Here is a 22,406-nt window from a genome sequence, read left to right on the forward strand (position 1 = left end):
TTAATTGAATGCGAAGTCATTCATGGTAGGTATATGAGATTCCATGCCGTCTTGGGGAGAGAGGGGAGAAAATCTCAAAATTATGTAGAACCGTCTGTTGTAAACTAAAAAAAAAAAAAAAAAAAAAGCACAACTTCACAGGGGCGGAGCCAAGATGGTGGCTGGAAAGCAGGAACTGGCATGAGTTCCCACCCAGGTCCCTCCAAACACCTATAAAAAATGGCTCTGAACAAATTCTAGAACTGCAGAACCCATAAAATAGCAGAGGGAAACAGGGCTCCAGCCCAGGACTGCCTGAATGGTCACGGGGTAAGGTCTATTGCACAGAGCTGGGAGCAGAGCAGATCCTGGCCTGGAATGCGCCTGGACCAACCAGACCAGGAGCTGGGCAGAACAGGCCCTAGCACCCTGAATCAGTGAGCTGTGGCAGTTACCAGACTTCTCAACCCACAAACACCAAAGACAACAGAGAAGGTTAGTGGAAAAGCTGCTGGGACAGGGTGAAAGGAGTTCGAGGTTCAGCCACCAACCTGGGGGCAGTAGAGGTGGTGCAGCTACAAAACTACAGCTGCAGTTGCTTCCAGCCCCAGGCCCACCTGGTGGGATGAATTAAGTGGCAGATCTGAGCGGGAGTGCAGAGCCAGCTTAGATTTGAGTCTGGTCTGGGTTGGCGGTTCTTGGGGGAGGAGTAGTGCTGGTGTGGCACAGCTTGCTGTGTAGCTCTGAAAACAACAGCACAGCCCCTCTAGCTTGGGACAAAGTACTCTATACTCTATAAGCAGTCATCCCCGACAAAAAAATCAAGGGTCAAGTAAGTTGGCTGGGAACATGGTCAGGCAGTGAAAATGGACTCAGATTCAGACCCAGACTTTGGAATCTTTCTTTGGTGACAAAGAAGACCAAAACATATAGCCAGAAGAAGTCAACAAAGTCAAAGAGCCTACATCAAAAGCCTCCAAGAAAAACATGAACTGGTCTCAGGCCATGGAAGAGCTCAAAAAGGATTTGGAAAAGCAAGTTAGAGAAGTAGAGGAAAAATTGGGAAGAGAAATGAGAATGATGTGAGAAAACCATGAAAAACAAGTCAATGACTTGCTAAAGGAGACCCCCAAAAATACTGAAGAAAACAACACCTTAAAAAATAGACAAACTCAAATGGGAAAAGAGCTCCAAAAACCCGATGAGGAGAAGAATGCCTTGAAAGGCAGAATTAGACAAACGGAAAAGGAGGTCTGAATGACCACTGCAGAAAATACTACCTTCAAAATTAGATTGGAGCAAATGGAAGCTAGTGACTTCATGAGAAGTCAAGATATTATAAAACAGAACCAAAGGAATGAAAAAATGGAAGACAATGTGAAATATTTCATGGGAAAAACCACTGACCTGGAAAATAGATCCAGAAGAGATAATTTAAAAATTATTGGACTACCTGAAAGCCATGATCAAAAAAGAGCCTGGATATCATCTTTCAAGAAATTATCAAGGAGAACTGCTCTGATATTCTAGAGCCAGAGGGTAAAATAGAAATTGAAAGAATCCACCGATTGCCTCCTAAAAAAGATCCCAAAAAGAAAACTCCTAGGAATATTGTTGCCAAATTCCAGAGCTCCCAGATCAAGGAGAAAATATTGCAAGTAGCCAGAAAGAAACAATTTGAGTATTGTGGAAACACAATCAGGATAACACAAGATCTAGCAGCTTCTACATTAAAGGATCAAAGGGCATGGAATATGATATTCTGGAGGTCAATGGAGCTAGGATTAAAACCTAGAATCACCTACCCAGCAAAACTGAGTATCATGCTACAAGGCAAAATATGGATATTCAATAAAATAGAGGACTTTGAAGCTTTCTCAGTGAAAAGACCAGAGGTGAATAGAAAATTTGACTTTCAAACACAAGAATCAAGAGAAGCATGAAAAGGTAAACAAGAAAGAGAAATCATAAGAGACTGACTAAAGTTGAACTGTTTTGTTTACATTTATACATGGAAATATGATGTGTATAATTCATGAGACCTCAGTATTAGGGTAGATGAAGGGAATATACATAGAGAGAGAGACAGAGGGCACACGGTGAGTTGAATATGAAGGGATGATATCTAAAAAAATAAAATTAAATTAAAGGATGAGAGATGAATATATTGAGAGAGGGAGAAAGGGAGTGATAGAATGGGGTAAATTGTCTCACATAAAAGTGGCAGGAAAAAGCAGTTCTGTAGGAAGGGAAGAGGGGGGCAGGTGAGGGGGAATGAGTGAATCTTGCTCTCATCTGAATTGACCTGAGGAGGGAATAACATACACACTCAATTGGGTATCTTACCCCACAGGAAAGAAGGAGGAAGGAGATAAAAAAGGGGGGACAACATAAGGGAGGGCAGATAGGGGGAGGAGGTAATCAAAAACAAACACTTTCAAAAAGGGACAGGGTCAAGGGAGAAAATTGCATAAAGGGGGATAGGTTAGGAAGGAGCAAAATATAGTTAGTCTTTCACAACATGAGTATTGTGGAATACATAATGATATGCATGTGGCCTATGTGGAATTGCTTGCCTTCTTAGGGAGGGTGGGTGGGAAGGGAAGAGGGGAGAGAATTTAGAACTCAAAGTTTTGAAAACAGATGTTCAAAAAAAGTTTTTGCATGCAACTAGGAAATAAGATATACGGGCAATGGGGCATACAAATCTATCTTGCCCTACAAGAAAGTAAGGGAAAAGGGGATGGGGCGGGGGGAGTGGGATGACAAAAGGGAGGACTGACTGGGGAATGTGGCACCCCGAATATATGCCATCTTGGAGTTGGGGGGAGGGTAGAAATGGGGAGAAAATTTGTAATTCAAACTCTTCTGAAAATCAATGCTGAAAACTAAAAATATCAAATACATAAATAAATAATCCAAAAAAAAGTACAATTTCACAGACCAAGTTAAGAATAGCTGTCCTCCACAAAGGTTTTCCTGATTTCCCTGGGTGATAATGTAATTTAAATATCTTTCCTGCCCATTCAATAGGCCTGAGGTGGATCTAGTTAAGGGAAGTTTCTCAGGTGGAGCCAGTTAAGGGAAACTTGATTAGGAGAGATTGATTGTAGGTAGGCTTATACCTTTTACTTTCTAGGTGTGAGGCCCCAGGTCCACACCCTTTTTCTTTTTAGGTCACAAGAGGTGTGAAACCCTCAGGGCCCTAAGGAGAGGTTCTAAGACCAGAGCCAATTGTATGTGCACTGAGTTCTAGCCAAACAGATGTAGACTAGGGCTGTATATAAAGAGAGCCTAGAGTGTGAGAGGAGCAGAACTGAGAGCAACAGAATTGAGAAGCATACATTAAGAAGACATTGAGGCAGCAGACATCAAGAGGGTATTGAAGAGCAGACATTGAGAGAGCCAGCATCAAGAGAGACTGCAGAACAGAGAGTGCAGACCAGAAAGTTGCAGAGATCAAAGAGCTGGGAATCTACAGAATTGAAAGAGATTGGAGAACTGAGAATCCAGAGAATTCAGCAGACTGAAAGGAGTCTGAGAACTGCAAGGGCTTTCAGAATTGTGGGAGAGGATGCAGGCAAGCAGAGAGTTAGGATTCATGAATGATTGTTTACAGGCAGGTCCAGGGTGGAGGTGGCGGGGGGGGGGGGTGGGGGAGGGGGGAAGAGGAGGGGTGGGTGGAGAAGGTTACAGGATGACTTGGTTCCTTGCTATAATATTGTGCTATAATTTCCTTGTTGCTACATTGAGGTGAGCTTACTGGTTTTGGAATATAATTACTGCTATATCAAATTGGGGTTATTGGTCTTGCGATTGGATCCTCTGGTATCTAAATAAATGTCATACTTCTTCTGCCTTCTACCTAGAGAGTTTTTCATACTTTGAGATTTCAAACCACACAGGCATGTTCATGTTCATGATCATCCTCGAGGTCATGAATCTTGCCTTACTGATACATTTCCCTGGAAGTGATCTTAGGAGTCATGAAGTCCAGCTTCTTCATTTTATTTCATTTACTTATTTATTTCATTCATCCATCTATCTGTCTGTCTGTCTCTCTATCTATCTATCTATCTGTCTGTCTGTCTATCTATCTAAGGCAATGGGGGTTAAGTGACTTGCCCAGGGTTGCACAGCTAGTAAGTATCGGTGGCTGGACTTGAATTCAGTTGCTCCTGACTCCAGGGCCAGTGCTCTGTGCACTCCCCACTGCTTCTCTCCCTGTTCATATTATCATATACACATTCACCTGTTTTCATGTTGACTTCCCCCACCTCTAGTAGATTGAAGGTTCTTTAAATGCAAGACGGGTTTTTATTTTGGGTTGTTTTCCCCAGTTTGAATTAAATTCCCCATTTGAATTAAAAGAGCAATAAATGAGCCAGTTTGGACGGACTATAATTTATGTGAAGGAGACATTGGTGAAAAATTATTGGAAAGATTAGTTGGAGGACTTTGAGTAGCAAGGTTAAGAGTTTTTTTTTTTTATCCTAGAGATACACATTACCTTGAATACAATACCTTGTTTAGTAAATGCTTGTCACATTAGATTGGATTAGATACCCACTTAAGAAACTGAGGCCTATAGAGGTGAACTGATTTGCCCAGGATGACCCAGCTAGAAGGTCTCTGATTTCTCCTTTCTACTACTAAATAACTCTAACGTCATAATACGTAATACTTTCTGATTGTTACCTTTAGTGGCTAATTTGGAAAAGAAAAAAGAAATATCACAAATTAAGAGCTAAAAAGGGACTTCTGTGGCCATCTAATCAAGGGCCCAGAGAAGGAAGGGGGAGGAAGAGTCATGGGTGACTTACCATGAACTCATTTCTTTAGAAGATGCTGTAAATATCATTAATAACGCAAGGCTTTTTAGGGTATTTCTTCTGCATAATCTTTGTTGGCATTCATAACACTAACAGGGTCTTGTGAAGGAAAGATATCCAATAGGGCGGTAGTTACTAGGAATTTTGAAAGCATCCCTTTCCTTTGGAGTCTATTGCATCCCTGGTGTGCAGCTGACCTGGAACCTTTATGTGGAAGGAGAGATCAATACAGCCTCAGGTTGCCAATAAAAATCCCTCAGTCTGGTTAAAAGCTGGCACATAAGGTAAGGGGGGTTTATGGAACTCTGTTTGCCGGAAATGAGCTTCCTTTCATTGACTCAGAATTTAAGTGGACAGACTTGTATTAGAAAGTAATAATGATTATAATAGCATTTATGTGTCACTTTGAGGTTTGTAAAACACTTTATAAATATCTTCTCACTTTATCCTCACAACAACCTTTCAAAGCAGGTGCTATTATATCCCATTGCACAGATGCAGAAATTGACTGAGGAGACTGACAGTGACTTGCTGAGGGTGGTTGTTGCTGACCCTTTGTTTTTGAAGAGGACCGATGACATCACGGGTGATATGGACTTGCCCATGAATTGGGTTTAAGTGAGGCAGAGTTGCACAGGGTGGCCAGCCTCACTTTGTCTTCTGGATTCATCAAAGTCCAGCGGCAGGACAAAAATCAGGATGACTGGTGATGTCCCAGGATGCAGTGGATGACCTCAGTATCTTCAATGTCTGACCAAGCTCTAAGCGCTTCGTAGTCCCTGCTTCAGTCACCCGTTCTGCTGCGGAAAGTCATCACACGCTTGGGGTAGACATCCCATTAACTCACTGACAGATTTGAGGCCTGTTGGTTGTCCTCAACCTGAGTTAGCCTGTTTGTTTTTTTCTCAGACTCAGCTATAGATCGGAAGCTGTGCAAAGAGACAGAAGAGTCTGTAATCTATAGTAAAAAGTTAGGGAGTGACCAAGGCAGGATTTGAACTCAGGTCTTCTTCTTGACTCCAAGTCCGGCACTTTATGCACTGCACTGCTAGACTGACCTCATTTCAAAAGCCCTTCACATTCAGCCTCCTGCTGGCAGAAAACCTCCAGAGCGGACATGTGGATAGCTGTCATTATGGATTGAATGAGTTTAATAATAAGGGAGTCTAGTATACACTGCTTATCGCAGATAAGATTCGGGGGCTGTAAGGGCACTGGGCGCCATGTTTTAGGAAGGACATTGATAGCTTGGAGAAAGTCCAAATGTATGCCCTTATTTTATCTATGTTTTACCTAACATGATCCTGGTGTGCAGCTGACCTGGTATACTGAGTACCTTGGATCAATGGGCAAGCAGGTCCAGCTTCAGTCAGAGGGAGTCTGGCCTCTAAAGGAAATGATCCATCTCTTTTCCGGGCGTCCCTGGCCCTTTACAGCCCTCCTCCATAGTTCCGGAGAAAATCCCTTAAATCGTGGGTTGAGCTCATGTCTAGGGTATCCCCCAAAGGGAGTAGAAATCTACTTACTGTACAATGTAGACAGCTATTTATTTGCTCCACACAAAAGAAAAGCTTAACACACAAAAGACTCATAAGTGCACATTGACAAAGACTTTAACTATGAAACAGAAATCCATGACTCCTATTATATTCCCCTGGGAGGCTGATACTTAAAATATGAAATATTGCAGGGGTGGCTGATCAAGCATTTCACCTTCACCTCTGTTCTGTGCTATGTAGTTAACTCTCTCAAAGTCACTATTTTCTGGTGTCTTGAACACACAAGTATTTCTCTAAAGCTAGAAATGTCCATGTTGAGGTGGTTGTCCAGTCACCTATTTTCAGCAAAAGAAATCTGAGTGGAGACAGGAGCCTAAAATCCAGGTGTTAAGCTTGTCTAGGGAGCACATGTGCCAGAGAGACAAAAGACAGGAGTCATTCTTCTTAAGGTCCATTGAATGTGTCATTTTTGTGGCCTAGTGGCCAGTCCTCACTGATGTAGCATTGTGGCATGAGGTAGGGCAGGCTCACAGAGTTTTAACTGTCTCTGGCAAGGACCAACAGTCCTACTTCCATCATGGAGACCAAGGAAATGTATCTTTCCAGAATCATTCAACACTAAAGACATACGTCCCTGCAAACAGCCTGGGTGGAGCTCAGCTCAGCTCTATACCCATGCTCCATGGAGGTATCCTCAAGCCAAAGTGGACTGGTGTGTGTGTGTGTGTGTGTGTGTGTGTGTGTGTGTGTGTTTCTGTGTAAACACATGCACATGTGCATGATTATGCTCACTATACTTATGATCATAAATGTTATTTTCCCTTATAGAAAGTAAACCCCTTGAGGGAAGGTTTCATTTATTAATGTCTATGTATTCCTATGAACAGTATCTGGCTCATTTTAGGCCCTTAATAAATGCTTGTTGCTTGATGGATTAGTAATGATGAAGATTACTCTGATCATACCACGCTTTGCTGAAGAAAGTGGGGGATGTTGAACCTGGAGAAGAGAACTCTTGGGGAAGAGGGGACAAACTGTGCTGTTTGAAGTAGATAGAGTGCTGGGCTCGGAGTAAATACAACACGAGTTCAGATCAGGTTTCAAACAAGTTCTAGCTGTGTACTCCTAGGTAAGTCATTAAATAACTGTCTGCCTCAGTTTTCTCAACTGTCAAATGAGGATAATAATAGCACCTACCTCCCGGGGCTGTTGTGAGATTCAATGAGATGATATTTGTAAATGCTTAGCACAGTGCCTGGCACATAGTAGGCACTCAAATAAATGTTCGTTTCCTTCTTTCTTCCCGTCTTATGAAAGTGGGATTAGAGTTTTTCTACTGTGTCCCCAGAGGACTAAGGCAGGGGTGGTGAACCAGCAGCCTCGAGGCTACATGTGGCCCTCTAGGTCCTCAAGTGGGGCTGTTTGACTGAATCCAAACTTCACAGAACAAATCCACTTAATAAAAGGATTTACTTTGTAGACCTAGAGGGCTACATGTGGCCTCAAAGCCACAGGTTCCCCATCCCTAGACTAAAGGATAGAATTTGCCAAGAGGTGGATGTAAGGAAATGCTTTCTCAAAATGAGTGCTGAGCTGCTTCAAGAAGTAGGGGGTCCCTTCTCCCTGGACAAAGGTAGTAAGACCACTCTTTGGAGAATGTTGTGAAATCTTTGGGTGCAGGGATTATTTCCTTCTTAGCCCTCTCTGGAACTCCTGCCCTGGACTGCTATCCTGTGCTATCCTGGTTGTTGAGGGCATCACATGGCATTTCCACTATATCTAGCTGGCAACAAGTCATGCTTCATGGCACCATGGCCATTGTCTTGCCATACACTGTACGGAATTTAGACCTCCAGGTTCTTAGCATCCCCCCTACTGCAGAACTCTCTGGACCATGGGCCTTCAGAGACCATACCCTGAGGGATTTAACTCATCTCTGGGTCTCCTGGGTCCTCATTGTTCTGATTAGTCAGTGCATTACATGGCCCCCTATACTTCCCAGACACCAGCCATCAGTCTCAAATTGCAATCTGGCCATCTTCTTGCTATTTCCTCTGCCTCTAGCTGCCTTCTCTCCCCTCATTGCTTCTGGGTCAGGTTCTTCCATCAAATCAATACTGCCATTGCTACCACAGAAGGTATCAACTCCTCTATTCCTGTGGTTTCCCGTACCAAAACCCCCTCCCTAGTTCCAGTCCCTAATATGTGTTGTTTTGTCCTATCAGAATATGCTTTCTCTGAGGGCAGCGACTATCTGGCTTTTGTATTTGAATCTCTAATAATTAGTATAATACTTGGCACACAGTAGACACATAAATACTTTTTCCTTTCTCCCTTCCTTCCTTCCTCCTTTCCTCCCTTCCTTCCTTCCTCCCTCCCTTCCTTCTTTCCTTCCTCCTTTCATTTTCCAATCACATGGTTCCTGCTTAATAAATGCTTATTGATTATTTGAATAGACAATAACGGGCTCTTGTTCATGTATGTGTTGGACTTGGGGGCTTCAGGGATTCCCTCCCCACTTAGAGATTCTGAAGTCCCCTTCTCATATTCAAAGATGGTGGTAGTTAACCCAATGAACCCTTAATCATTAAGTATTTATTAAGCATGTACTCTGTGTAGAGAGAGTCTACAAAGCTCCACAGACACCAAGTTCAGAAAACACACAGTCACCCTCAAGGAGTGTACAATACAGTAGCATTCTGAAGAGGGTTTTTGTGGGGAGGAAGGGAGGCAAGACCTATGAGCTCATTAGTACAGGGAATTCCTGCAGAGAATCTCTGCCACCTGCACCCACTCTCCAACTTATAGTCCTAGAGTTGCTTGGGTACCAAGAGGGTAAAAAGGATCATGCACCCAGCATGTATCAAAGGCAGGATTTGAACTCAGGACTTCCTGAATGTGGTCAGCTCTCTATCTACTACCTCAAGATAGATGCCTTACTTAGATTAGTAATTATAGTAGCAGATCATAACATAGCACTTCAAAGGAAGGAAAGAAGCATTTATGAAGTGCCTACTATGAGCTAACTTTACAAATATTAAATCATTTGATCCTTACAACAATCCTGTGAGGGAGATGCTATCATCCTCTTTTTCTAGCAGAGATTAAATGACTAGTCCAAAGTCACTTGGCTAGTAGGTGTCTGAGGCAAGATTTGAAGTCACGTCTTCCCGATTTGCTCAGAGTCCTAACCACTGCACCATCTAGCCCCATGTCTTCCAGGCCCGCCTAAACACTGCACCTCACTCATTATATCACAAGGATATTGTGAGCTGACTTATTCTACCATAAGGATATAATAAGCCCTGTAGGCATGATCTCATTGGATCGTCACCCATGAGATACATTAGTGTTATCGCGCCTATTTTATAGGTGAGGAAATCAGTGCTCCAAGATATTACATGTAATTTGTCCAAGCATCATGAATCTATTAAATGTCCAGGGCAGAATTTAAGCCCAATTCTAGCCCTGTGACCCATTACTGCCACACTATCAGAAGCTATGTTCATGCCATATGAATCCAGCATCTTCCAGTTCTAGGGACATATAGGCACTTAATAATCGCCTGTCTACATTTTCTTTATGAGGCTTCTTAAGGTTGTGCTGGCCCTGGGGAAGCAGCCTGGCTCATTCTAAGTCAATGACCCCTCACTGTTCAGTCTCACCATTCTGTTGTCAGAGAGCAGCACAAAGTGCTAACTCCTCCCACGTTTACCTAATTCCTTTTGGAAATGATGCCCTTTTACTGGCTCATGCAGCTCATGTACATCAGGCTTCAGTGGCTCCTGCCTGCCTATTGTGGTTACAAATTATTTCCTCATTACCGAGTGGCTTTGAAGAGTGGGACCATTGAAACCACAGCATTATATTTATAATGCAGAACATGCAACACCTATCGTCATCAAAGGGACATAACATTTAAAAATGGAAAAATCATTCCTCTCCCCAAAAGAATCTAAAGCCCCAAATTCCTACTGCTGATTATATCTTGTGTTTTATGTCTACCATCATGGGAGAGTGTCTTCTCTAATGAATTTTCTCTTATGTGGAAAATACATATCGGCATGTTAGTAAGCTCAGATAATAGGGTGAAGTTGGATTTCTGTTGGGAATGTCCCTTCAGGATATGGAAAAGTAGGGCGCCAACCTGAAGCAGCAGGTTTAGCAAGGGAATTTGGTGAGCTTGTACACAGCGGAGGCAGTGTGTGGTAGTGGGAGGTGCACTGGACTTGGAGTAAGGAAACCTTGGTTCCAGACCTGGATCTGCTATTACTATCTCTGCGACCTTTGGCAAACTAGCCTCCCCTTTCTAGTCCTCAGTTTCTTGTTCTGTAAAATGAGGCAGTTGGACTCTTTAAGGTTCTTGACAGAGCAAAATTCTATGAAATTTTGGGGTCTATACCTGGGACTTTATTGATGTTAGGGAACTCCTTGGGAGGAAACTCCCTATACCAATGTGGGTTGGCAACTACTCTACAATTTATTGGCTTACAGAGCTGCTTGGGGGAATGAGGGGTCAAAGGACAAGGTCACACAACCAGGATTTTTAGAGTCAAGACTTGAATACAGATCTCTCTAACTTTGAGACTGGCTACATCAGATATGATGATGATGCTGATGATGAAAAAATAATAAATTTCATTCATCCAACACTTTTAGTTTTGCCCAGTGCTTTAAATCTATTATGTAATCTAACTTGCATTTTCATAGCACTACTCTGTTGAGTCTGACCCTGGGCAAGTTACTTAGCCTCTCTCTACCTCTGTTTCCTTAACTGTAAAATGGGGATCATAATAACAACAGCCTCCCAGGGCTGTTGTGAAGATCAAATAAGAAAATATTTGGAAAGCTCTTAGTGCAATGCCTAGTATACTGTAAGCATTTAATAAATGCTCATTTCCTTTCTTCTCCATGTACCTTCTCCTAAATCTATTCTCTATCCTTATTGAAAACTCCAGTAACTTTTCCCCTCATTGCATTTCCAAGGTATTACCCCTGCTCTGGCCTCACTTTCCTCTTTTCAAAATCTTATCTCTTTTGTGGACTAGTTCAGTTCTGTATTGTCCTCTCTCTGCCTCTGAATTCCTTGTCAAAACACAACCTTATATACTCCCATTATCTTCTTTCTCCATTCCTGATCCAGAATGCCATTGGAGGAAAGAATATCTTTACTAAGTACTTATTACATTTTGGGCATTGTGCTAAGTGCTGGGGATACAAAAAATAAATTAAAAACAGTCCTTGATCTCAAGGAGCTTACATAATTAACTATTCAAGATACATGAAGAGGAGGTGGTACAGTGGTTAGAACGACCAGCCCTGGGGTCAGGAAGACCTGAGTTCAAATCCAGCCTCAGACACTTACTAGCTGTGTGACTCTGGGCAAGTCACTACATCCTGATTGCCTCCAAAAACAAAAACAAAAATGATACATAAAGAGGAGAGGGAAAGCAATGTTAGAAGGGGAGGCATTAGTAGCTGGAGGAACTGGTAAAAGCTGTCTGCAGAAGGTGGGATTTGGGTGGAGTCTTGAGGAAGTCCAGGAGCCTAAGAGGGAGAGAGGAGGAAGGAAAACATTCCATAGAAATGGGGGATGGAGGATCATATGTGAGAAATAGCAAAAAGGCCTATATGTCTGGATTGTAGAGTTCATGGAAGGGAGTAAGACAGAAAACCAGAAAGATAAAATGAGGCCAGATTGTGAAGAGCTTAAAAGTAGCTTTAAAAACTCCACATAGAGGAGTTCATATTCAACCCACAAAGGCAATGGGGAATTACTGTAGTGTGCTGTGGGAGGGGTGGTATCATAGAATCACACTTCCAGAAAACCACATGGACAATTGAGCGGAACATAGATTGGAGGAGAAGCTTGAGTCAAGGGGACCAATGAGAAGGCTAGAAAAGAGGATGTGGACTGGGGCTAGATTGGTGGCTATGTGCATGGAAGGAAGGGGTTGCAATGGATCCACTAGAAAAGTGTTATTCAAATTCAACTGGAATCTCTTAGTCTTCCCTAATTCACTCTCTAGACCACTCCTCATAGTGGCTGTTTCAATTCTTTTCCTTCTTTTGTTTTCTTTTCTCTTCTCATTCATGACCCATCCTCTCCTCCCTTGCTTCAGTCTTGGAGGAAAAGCTGGTCCTTCTCCATGCCGACACCACCCTGTACTCATATTTTTGATCTGTTCTCATTGCGTCTCTTCCAAGAGCTTATCTCTTCAATAATCCTTTATCTTTCTTTAATTTTCAACCTTTCCTTACTCAGTGGTTCCTTTTTCTGCTGCCTATAAACAGGGCCAATCCATAAATCCACCATTTATTTAATGTCACTATGTGCCAGGTACTGTGTTAAGTCCTGAGAATGAAGAGACAACAGCTGAACAGCCACTGTTTGGATTTGTGAACACATTACTATCCTTCCTGATTCCTGTGGTTCAGATATAATAGCCTATTTGCTATTCTTCACACATGATGATCTATCTCCTATCTCCCTGCCACGCCTGGAATGTTTTCCTTCCTCTCTTACACCTCTTAGAATCTTTGGCTTTCTTCAAGACTCAGCTCAAATGTCACCTTGTGCCAACATGTGTATGTGAAAATGCATACAAGGGATATGCAAACCAATGTGGCACAGTAGATGGAGAGTCAACTTCCGCGTCAACCAAAAAGACTTGGATTCAAATCCTGCCCCTAGCATAAGCTGATTGTGTGACCCTTGGCAAGTCATTTAATTTTTCAGTGCTCTGGGCAATTCTCTATGACTAATAAGTTGCAAAAAAGGAGCTCATCTAATCTGGTAGAGGTAATTTCCTTATTTGGGAGTTCCCAGTGAAATTCCTTAGGTCCAGTACTCATTGCCCATCAAATAGAAGGTAACATCAAGAGAAAAGCACTAATGTCAGAGATATTTCTAGGGGACCAGGAAAAGCCAACCACAGTAGGATTCTTGAATGTCCAGAACTCCCTAATCTTTACACACACACACACACACACACACACACCCACACACACACCCCTCACTTGAATTTATCCTCAAGCTAACATCCTATATCTCTCCTCCCTTTCACAGACAAACTCCTAGAAAAAAAAAGCTATCCCTATTCCTCACCTCCACATGCTTACTTCTAACCCCTTGAAATCTGGCTTCCATTTCCACCATTTGACTAAAATTGGTCTCTGCAATGTCACCAATGATATGTTTATTTGCAAAATCTGATGCTCTTTTCCTGGGACCTGTGTTGACCTCTATTGCATTTGACACTGTTGACCCCTCCTCCTCTTAGATGCTTTCTCCTCCCTGGGTATTCATGACACTGCTATGTCCTGGTTATTTTTCTATTTGACTGATGTCCATCTTCAGTGCCTTTGGAGTACTATTATCGATGTTCTATCTCCATGCACGGTCGTGCCCTAGAACTCTATCCTGAGTCCTCTCTTCTTATCCCTCTACACTCTCAATAATTTCCTGAGCTCCCATGGATTCAGTCATCAGCCCTCTGCATACAATGTCCAGATCTGCTCGTCTAGTTATCATATCTTTCCTGAACATCGCTCCACATCGCCAGCTTCTTGTTGGACATTCCATTTGAAGATGTCCTGTAGACATCTTGAATTCAGCACATCTAAAACAGACATCATTATCCCCCACCCTCCTTCTTCCACTGCCCTGAGAACTTCTCTCCCCAACTTTTCTATTTCTATCAAAGGCATCACATACCCCAGATTCATAAGGCAGGAGTCATCCTTGACTCTTCCATTTCACTCACAGTCAATTACCAGATCTTGTCAATTACACCTCCTCAATTTTCCTTGCAGTCTTTCCCTGATCAGTACTCATTCTATAACCACCCTATAACTGTAATAGGCTCCTAAATGGTCTCTCTTTATCCAGCTTCCCAATCCTTCCTCCATATAGCTGTTGAAAATAGAGGATAGCCCTGACTGTTTATATCACTCCCCTGTTCAAGAAGTCTTAATGGATAAAATACATACTTCTCTCTTTGCTCTTTAAAGTTCTTCACGGTCTGCCTCCAGCCCCCAGATAGACTCTGTGCTCTAACCAAACTGACCAACCCCCCTTTTTACAGATGAGAAAACAGGCACAGAGAGGAAGAATGTTGCCCAAGGTTACCTAGATAATTAAATACAAGAGCTGGGATTTGAAACAGGACATCTGACTCAAAATCTATTCTATTATACCAGAACATTGGCTTAGGAGACAATGTAGATCTGGGCTGGCAGACCAGCTCTGCTCTTTACTTCCTGTATATAAGTCCCTTTTCTGAGCTTGTTTCCTCCTTTCCAAAACTAGGGGGCTGGGCTATATCAATCAACCAATAAACATTTATTAAGCACCTACTATATGTCAGGCACTGTGCTGAGCAATATGATCCCTGAGGTTCATTGTCTAATAGATATAGAGTTAGAATGGCATTGAGTCTAACACTAATTTTGCAGATGAGGAGACTTGTGATTTACCCCTTGTCACCCAGCTAGTACCTGAGGCAGGATTTGAACCCATTCCAAGTCCATCACTCCATCGACTATGCCATACTACCTTCTTAATGTCTTTTGGCCTCAGTTCCCTCACCTGTAAAATAAGAGGTTAGATTAGATGATCTCTGGATCTATGATTCTATGATATTGGCAAAGTTGTTTAACCTCTATGGGACTCAGTTCCCTTATCAGTAAAATGAGGGGCTTGGGCTCATTTCAGGAAGGCTCTTGGAGGTCCCTTCTAAGTCTATGATCATATTTTCCAGAACAGGAAATAGCATCAGAAAGGGGGAGATTTTGCATGACCAGTTAGTAGCAGAGGTAAGATGAGGATCCAAGTCTCCCAGCTTCCAGCCCTGTCATCTTTCTATCACACAAAACTGCGTCTCAGTGTTGTGAACTGAAACCAGTTGTGCAGGTCTAGACACACACAAGGAATAAAATCCCAAGTTATCCCAAAGGAGGCTATTTTCTAAAGGCCCAAAGCAACCATTGTATTATTAATTTCTACCTCACCTAATGAACATGGCCAGAAGAAGAGAATGCTATGGGCTTTTGTCTCAGGCTGTCAGCACCTGCTGCCTGAATTTGTTTATTGGCTTCCCTGGAGGACCCGCCTGTTAGAGGGAGGAGACATTTATTCTTATTTATTCTTTCTGTGGGAGTGGCAGTTTGGCAATAATTAATTCCTCCACTAAAGCATTCCAAATAAATTCCGAGAGATAGGAAATATGGATTGTCAAGTGAAAGCCTGCCTCAGACATCAGAATGGTATATGGGGAAGTCATCGCAAGTCATTTTTCAAGGGATAGCGAAGGGAAAATATAACCAGTGGGAAATGCAGAGAATTTTGAGCCTGTGGTGTGAGGTGAAGATGGCTGGTGGGGCTGGTAGGGCTTGGGGAGTCTGGAGGATCAAAAAGGTGTTTACTGGAGGATAACCACTAAAAATGATACCCAATATAGCCAAGCTTCCTGATAATGCATTTGAAGCAGAAAGGAGAGCCACATAATTTTGTGCAGTACTGCATATTTGTCTAAATGTCTTACTGCATCTATAGCCTCACCCACCTCCTTTCATACCCCCATGGATAAATTGTAAACTTTATGACTACAGAGGTTGCTACTTCTATTCAATCCTCGCAGCTTCAACTGCTTCGTGTATAGTGGGCTCTTAGGATCTGCTTATTTAATGAATAGCCTACGTTTTCTGATCCCCCCAGTTGTTAGTGCTTCTCTTGACATTACTTTGCACAGACTCTGCAGACACTTTCCATTCACTTCTCTGTAGATGTGTGGATTTACACTTGGGTACTCACACTCTAAATCAGGGCTCTTTCTGCTATGCTACATTGCTATAAATAGGTAGATAGAAAGACATAAAGACAGACAGACAGATAGCTAGCTAGATGAGTAGAAAGTAAGATGGAAAAATTGATGAGTGGATGGATGGCTAAGTAGGTAGATAGACAGATGGATGGATGAGTAGATAGGAAGGAAGACAGAAAGAAAAAAGAAAGAAGGATAAATTGATGTGTGCCTGGCTAAGTTGGTAGTAGATAGATAGATAGATAGATGAGTAGATAGGAAGGAAGAGAGGAAGGAAGAAAGGAAGGAAAAAAGAAAGAAAGAGCAAAAGAAAGGGAGGAAAGATGGATAAATTGATTGTGGCTGGCTGGCTGGCTGGCTAAGTTGGTAGATGGATAGATGGATGGATGGATGGATGGATGGATGGATGGATGGATGAGTAGACAGAAAAGAAAGAAGGAAGGAAGGAAAGAAGGAAGGAAGAAAAATGGACAAATTGATAGGTAAATGAATGGATAAGTAGGTAGGTAGATAGACAAGGTAAATAGAAGATAGATACGTAGATAGATACATAGATAGATACTTAGGTGGTTAGTCTATTCTGGCCATGCTGGTTACTGTGCTAAGCTTCAAGACAGTAATACAAGCAGGCAAGACAGCTCCTGCTGGCAAGGATGTTATACTCTAAGGCGGAGACAGCAAGTAAAGAACCCAGTACATACATGATATACATATAGAGTAGTTTCAGAGGGAAGGTACAAGCAGCTGGGCCCAAGTCAGCTTTGTGATTTCTATCTCCTGGTCTGAATACTGCTTAATACACAGAAGGGAGCTGCAAAGTTGGTTATAGTGTATCTGTGCGGTGGTGGTGGTGGTGGTAGCAGTATTGGGTAGAGATGGTTAGAAGTGGAATAGAGGCCTGGCTTTGGGCAAGATATGGTGAAAATTCAGCTATTGGGGCTTGGCATCCCAGGGGCAGAGTTCAAGCTTCTGGTGGTAGACAACAGGGTTATGATCTTTCCAGTTTGACTCTATATGCCATTTTCAATGCAGCCTAGGATATCATTAGCTTTCTTGTCTTATGCTGGGTGTTCTCAAAGCCTAGTTTTAAGCTTAAGTAGCTTAAAATTAATACGACTGATATATATATGTGTGTGTGTGTGTGTGTGTGTATACATATATATGTATATACATATATACATACATACATATATACATACATACATACATATATATATATATATATAATGTACCCTGTCTATTATTGTGCTGTTGACTGATACAGACTTTATAATCCATTAAAACCCCTAGGGTTTTTTTCAGGTCAACTGCTGTCTAGTCATGGCCACTGTACTGTTGTGCCTGTGATGTTGAATTCTTGAATCCAAATATAAGACATTACATTTATTTTATTAGAGTCCATCCTTTCTTCACTCAATGTATTCGAGGTACAGTTTTGGACCCTGGAAGAGGCAGAGAGAGTAAAAAAGAGGGCATTTGCCTTTAAGGCACTGTCAATTTACTTTGGGAGATAAGACTTGAACAATTAAGTCCCAGAAGAGTTCACAGGGATGGAAAGATCACTTAGGCCTAGGGGGAGGAGGATGTTATGTAGAGTAATATTCATCATGAGCTTGGCAGCTAGTACTAAGGTCATGAACGAGCCTGGAGCTAGTTGGTGTAGATTTGGAAACATGAACACATACAACATGAACAAAGAGAGAAAGACAAAAATGACCACAAGAATGATGATGAAGATGATGATGAGATGATGGTGATGAAGATGATGGTGATGGTGGTGGTGATGATGACGAGGATTGCTAGCATTTGTATAGCACCTTAAGTTCTGAGAAGCTTCATCTCAACAATCATGGCAGGTTGTTGCTGTTATCACCCTCATTTTACAGATGAAGACAGTAAGGCTGAGAGAATGACTTACTAGGGGCACATAGCTGGCACCAGAGGCAGGATTTGAATTCAGGCCTTTCTGACTCTAAGCCTAGGCCAATGTAGCTGGTGACCTTTGCCCTACATTTCTGTCATTACACCCAGATCCCTTGTTATCATAAGTGATAACACATATTTAAGTAATAATACATAAGTCAAACTTCTAGCTCTAAAGTTCTTTTTATGGTCTTATGAAGGTTGTCTCTTAATAGTCTCAAACAGGTTTGCAATACCAAGATTCAGAAGAAGGAAACATGGAACTCACAATAAGATGGGAAAGGAAGCCAGCTTTCTTGAGGGGCAGACATTCAGATAATACAGGGCAGTCAGGGAGAATGATGGGAACGGATCACTTTCTCTGGACCTCCTGGAGGGAGTGAGGCACCCTCTTCCCAAACAGTAAAATCTGGTAAGTATATATAGTGTTCTTAGCTGGGTCTAGCAGCACCAGGCATTGGGGAAAGGGAATAAAGATCTTGAATCTGAGACCCAGTGTTGATTCATGCTAGTGGCAAGGAGAGAAGATGCCCGGGGAATTGGTGACTACTTGTTATTCACACTCAAAGGGGGCTTTGACCATCACTGCTAGTCTTACACTGACTGGGTCACTCATAGATTTTTTTAGTTTCCCTGGGACTTTTTCCTTTAACTCCTTGGGGAGCCTACTGTATAAGAGGAAATATAAGGGAAAGATACTAGAAAAAATACTGGCTAGTGGAAAGCTCCTAGTGAAAGATAGTGAAGGCAGTAGGTATGAAAAGGAGAAATGTGATGGAGAGAGGTGTGGGATTGGGCAAATGCCAATATCTTTGTACATTTAGATATCTGTGAGTGAGAATGAAGTTAGGTTTTCTATAGACTGGTGCCTGTCACTCACCCTCCGCAGTCATGTCTTCTTCAATGAAATCCAGGACTCCTGCTGACTAAATTTTAAGCCTCAATCAATAATGAAAGTGGGATCATTAAATAGAGTCACCAATACTCTGATTAAGCTATCACTCTTTCTTAGTATACAATTAATTTGTTTTATGATAAACTGCAACTAGCAAATGCCTGAAGCCGATTTCCCCAGCCCAGAAAGTTGTTCTCTAGTATCATTTATTTTGTCTTTATTTTCAAGCATTTTGGTCCCTTGTCTCATCACCAGGCCTTTTTCTAATGTAATATTTTAATGAAAAACTACAGGAATCTCCATTTTATAGATAAGGAAACTGAGGCTAAGAACAGGAATTTATCGATGGTTGCACATGGTTTGTAAGGATCAAGAGGCATGATTCAAATGCAGATCTTCCCAATTCTAAGTGTAATATTCCACTACACCAATAACTCTTGAACTTTTTTTGCCCCCAGGCCTCCTCTACACACTTAAAAATTAAGTATCCCCCCAAGAGATTTTATTTATACAAATATATACATATATATATATAAAAACAATTAGAAATTCAAATATCTTAGCATTATTATAAAAATAATTTTGACCTCAAGGGCTCCCTGAAATGGTCTCAGGAACTCCCAGGAATTACAGGGTTACATTTTGAGAACTGCTATACTACATGACACTGTTTTTTTTAAATGATTATTTTATTTTGTTTTATTTTGTTTTCTTGGTGCCAGAAAACCAATATCTAGACACTACCTTATTCCTCTGAGTCCCGGGTTCTTTGTTTATAAAATGAGACCATTGAAAAAGATGATTGGGCATGTCTCTTCCAGTTCGAAATCTCTGATCCTATGGTTATTATTACCATCTTAAAACAAACAAAACTCTTACTGCCTCTTAAGCTGTCACTGGCTGTAACTACATATGAAAAGGCCAGCAATGACCAAGCAGGTAGAAGAGATATGACCTAAGCCCCCACTAATTAGCTTTTTGTCTATACATTTTCCCCCAATCCCCAATAGACATGGAGACATTCAAGATTGGGGAATTCCAAGCTCAGAGTTATTTGGGAATTACCGAACAAATAAATATTATCGGTATATTTCTTGAAGTATCACAATCATGGACTTTTCCTCGCATGTGCTCTGACCACATCTTCCTTGCATATATGCCCTTTATACGCATTTTATGCACGTACTAGTTACTTCTACTCTCTGAATCATAAGGGTTTTCTAGCCATAGAACAGGGACAATAAAACATATAGACCTACCTCATAGGTTTGTAGGGGAGAGTCAAGGATACGTGAAAAATGCTTTGAAAACCTTAAAACATTATATAAATTAATATTATTAAAATCACCATCACTACCCTCTATCCATCCATCCATTCATCTTTTTATCTATTCATCCTTCTATACCCTCGATCCATCCATTTTTATCTATCCATCCATCCACCCATCCCATCCATCCCTCCATCCACTTATCCATACATCCATCCATTCACTCAGTCATTCATATTGAAACAGAGGTGAGGAGGGTGAGCAATCCAGGCATGAAGGACAGCCAGGACAAGGCACAGAGGTGGAGGAAGGAATGTTTTGCATGGATAATGTGGATCATAATGAACTAAGTCTGGTAAAGCAAGCTGACACCAAATGTAAAGGACTTTGAGGGATAATTTATGAAGTTTGTATCTTACTATAGGAGCAAGTGAAAGTCATTTAAGGCTCTTTAGCAGAGGAACAACATGGTCAAAACTATTCAATTCAGTCCAATTCAATTCACTACACATTTGTTAAGTACCTACTACAGCCGGGCACTGAACTAAACACTGGAGATACAAATAAGGAAAAAAGGAAGATGCTCCTTGCCCTAAGTATCTTACAATTTAGTGGAGGGGAAACCCGTGCTTTAGGAAAAATAATTTGGGAGGCAGCTGTGTGGAGGATGGATTGAAAAGGGAGGTCCCTTTCAAACTCTGAGATTCTTTGATTCTGTGTTTTTGGACAGCATTTTAGAAATCATGAGTCACAGTCATGTGGTACTGTATAGTTTTAAAAGTGCTTTCCTGACTGCCTTGTGACTTAGGTAACCAAAGCAACAATGCTCCTGTTACTGCCAGGGAGAACATTTGAGCCATGTAACAAGCCTGTGAGGCAGGTTCTACCGTGATTACCCACACTTTGTGGAGGAGGAAATGGAATCTTGGGAAGGTAAAGTTGCTCACCCAGCTAAGTCTGTGAGGCAGCATTTGAACCCAGGCTTTCCTGGCTTAAAATCCAGCGTTCTATCCCTTATATTGAGGACTTTTTAACCGTGTGTGTGTGTGTGTGTGTGTGTGTGTGTGTGTCCCCTGAATTGCTTGGGAAATATGATGAACCCTCTGGACCCTTCCTCAGTATAATGTTTTAAATGCATAAAATAAAATATACAGGATTACAAAGCAAACCAAGTGAATTTAAATAGACATATTTCTTTCCCATTCAAGTTCATAGACCCCCTGAAATCTCTCCTGAGTCTGCAGGCTCCAGTTTAATAACACCTGTAGTATGTTATGTTGTTTCTCTAGCTGCAAATATTACTGTATTATTTCTGTATAACAACGAGTACCCTGGCCCTGCTGCCTCAAGGCCAAATATATTACATCTCACCCTTTTCCCAGGGTTCTCCAGCATCCTTAAGGGAGTTTGGGAATGCTAGGCTCTATGCCACTGACCCAGCTCTCACCAATGGTGATCCCCCTGAGTTCCAGGCACCCTTGCTTCTCAGGGTCTGCCTGATGGTTTGTCTGGTTATAAGAGCCAACCTGAAATCCTGCCTACTAGTCATGGCTCAATGATTCAGAGTCTAGTGAGAATTAATGCCTGCACCTAGAATCTAAAAGGACATTGAAATAAACCAAAGCACAATGTCCAGCCTGAGTCTTGAGGTCCCAGGATAAAAATGGGGATCAGGGGAAGGTAGCCCTTCCCCCATACTGGCTCAGTTCATGGTTCCTGTGCTGCAGGTGAACCTCCATCCACTCGATCTGGGTATGCCCCAAAGCCCCCATTGTGCCCATATTAAAGATGAGAAAAGAGGCTCAGATACATTAAGCGACCTACGCCCTTAGTAGGTCTCATACTCTGGTCAGAAGATTGTTCCTCTCCATCATATTGCAGCTCACTGTAGCTTGAGGGGTCCATTGGAGTTAGGGAAACAATAACTGTCATTTATATAGGATTGTAATGTTTACAAAGTACTCTGTGCATGCATGATTTCATTTATCTTCTCTACAATCCCATGAAGTAGGTAGCTATTCCCATTTTTCAGATGAAGAATCCAAATCTCAAAGAGGGTAAGCAATTTGGCGGGGGCGCGTATCATGTATCTAGTAAATACCAGAGGTAGGATTTGAACCCAGGTCTTATTGACTCTTTTTTCAGCACTCTATCAATACTAATAATGATCATTTATTAATAATGAT

Source organism: Trichosurus vulpecula, chromosome 1 (assembly GCF_011100635.1).
Source record: "Trichosurus vulpecula isolate mTriVul1 chromosome 1, mTriVul1.pri, whole genome shotgun sequence".
In the NCBI taxonomy this organism is placed as follows: Eukaryota; Metazoa; Chordata; class Mammalia; order Diprotodontia; family Phalangeridae; genus Trichosurus; species Trichosurus vulpecula.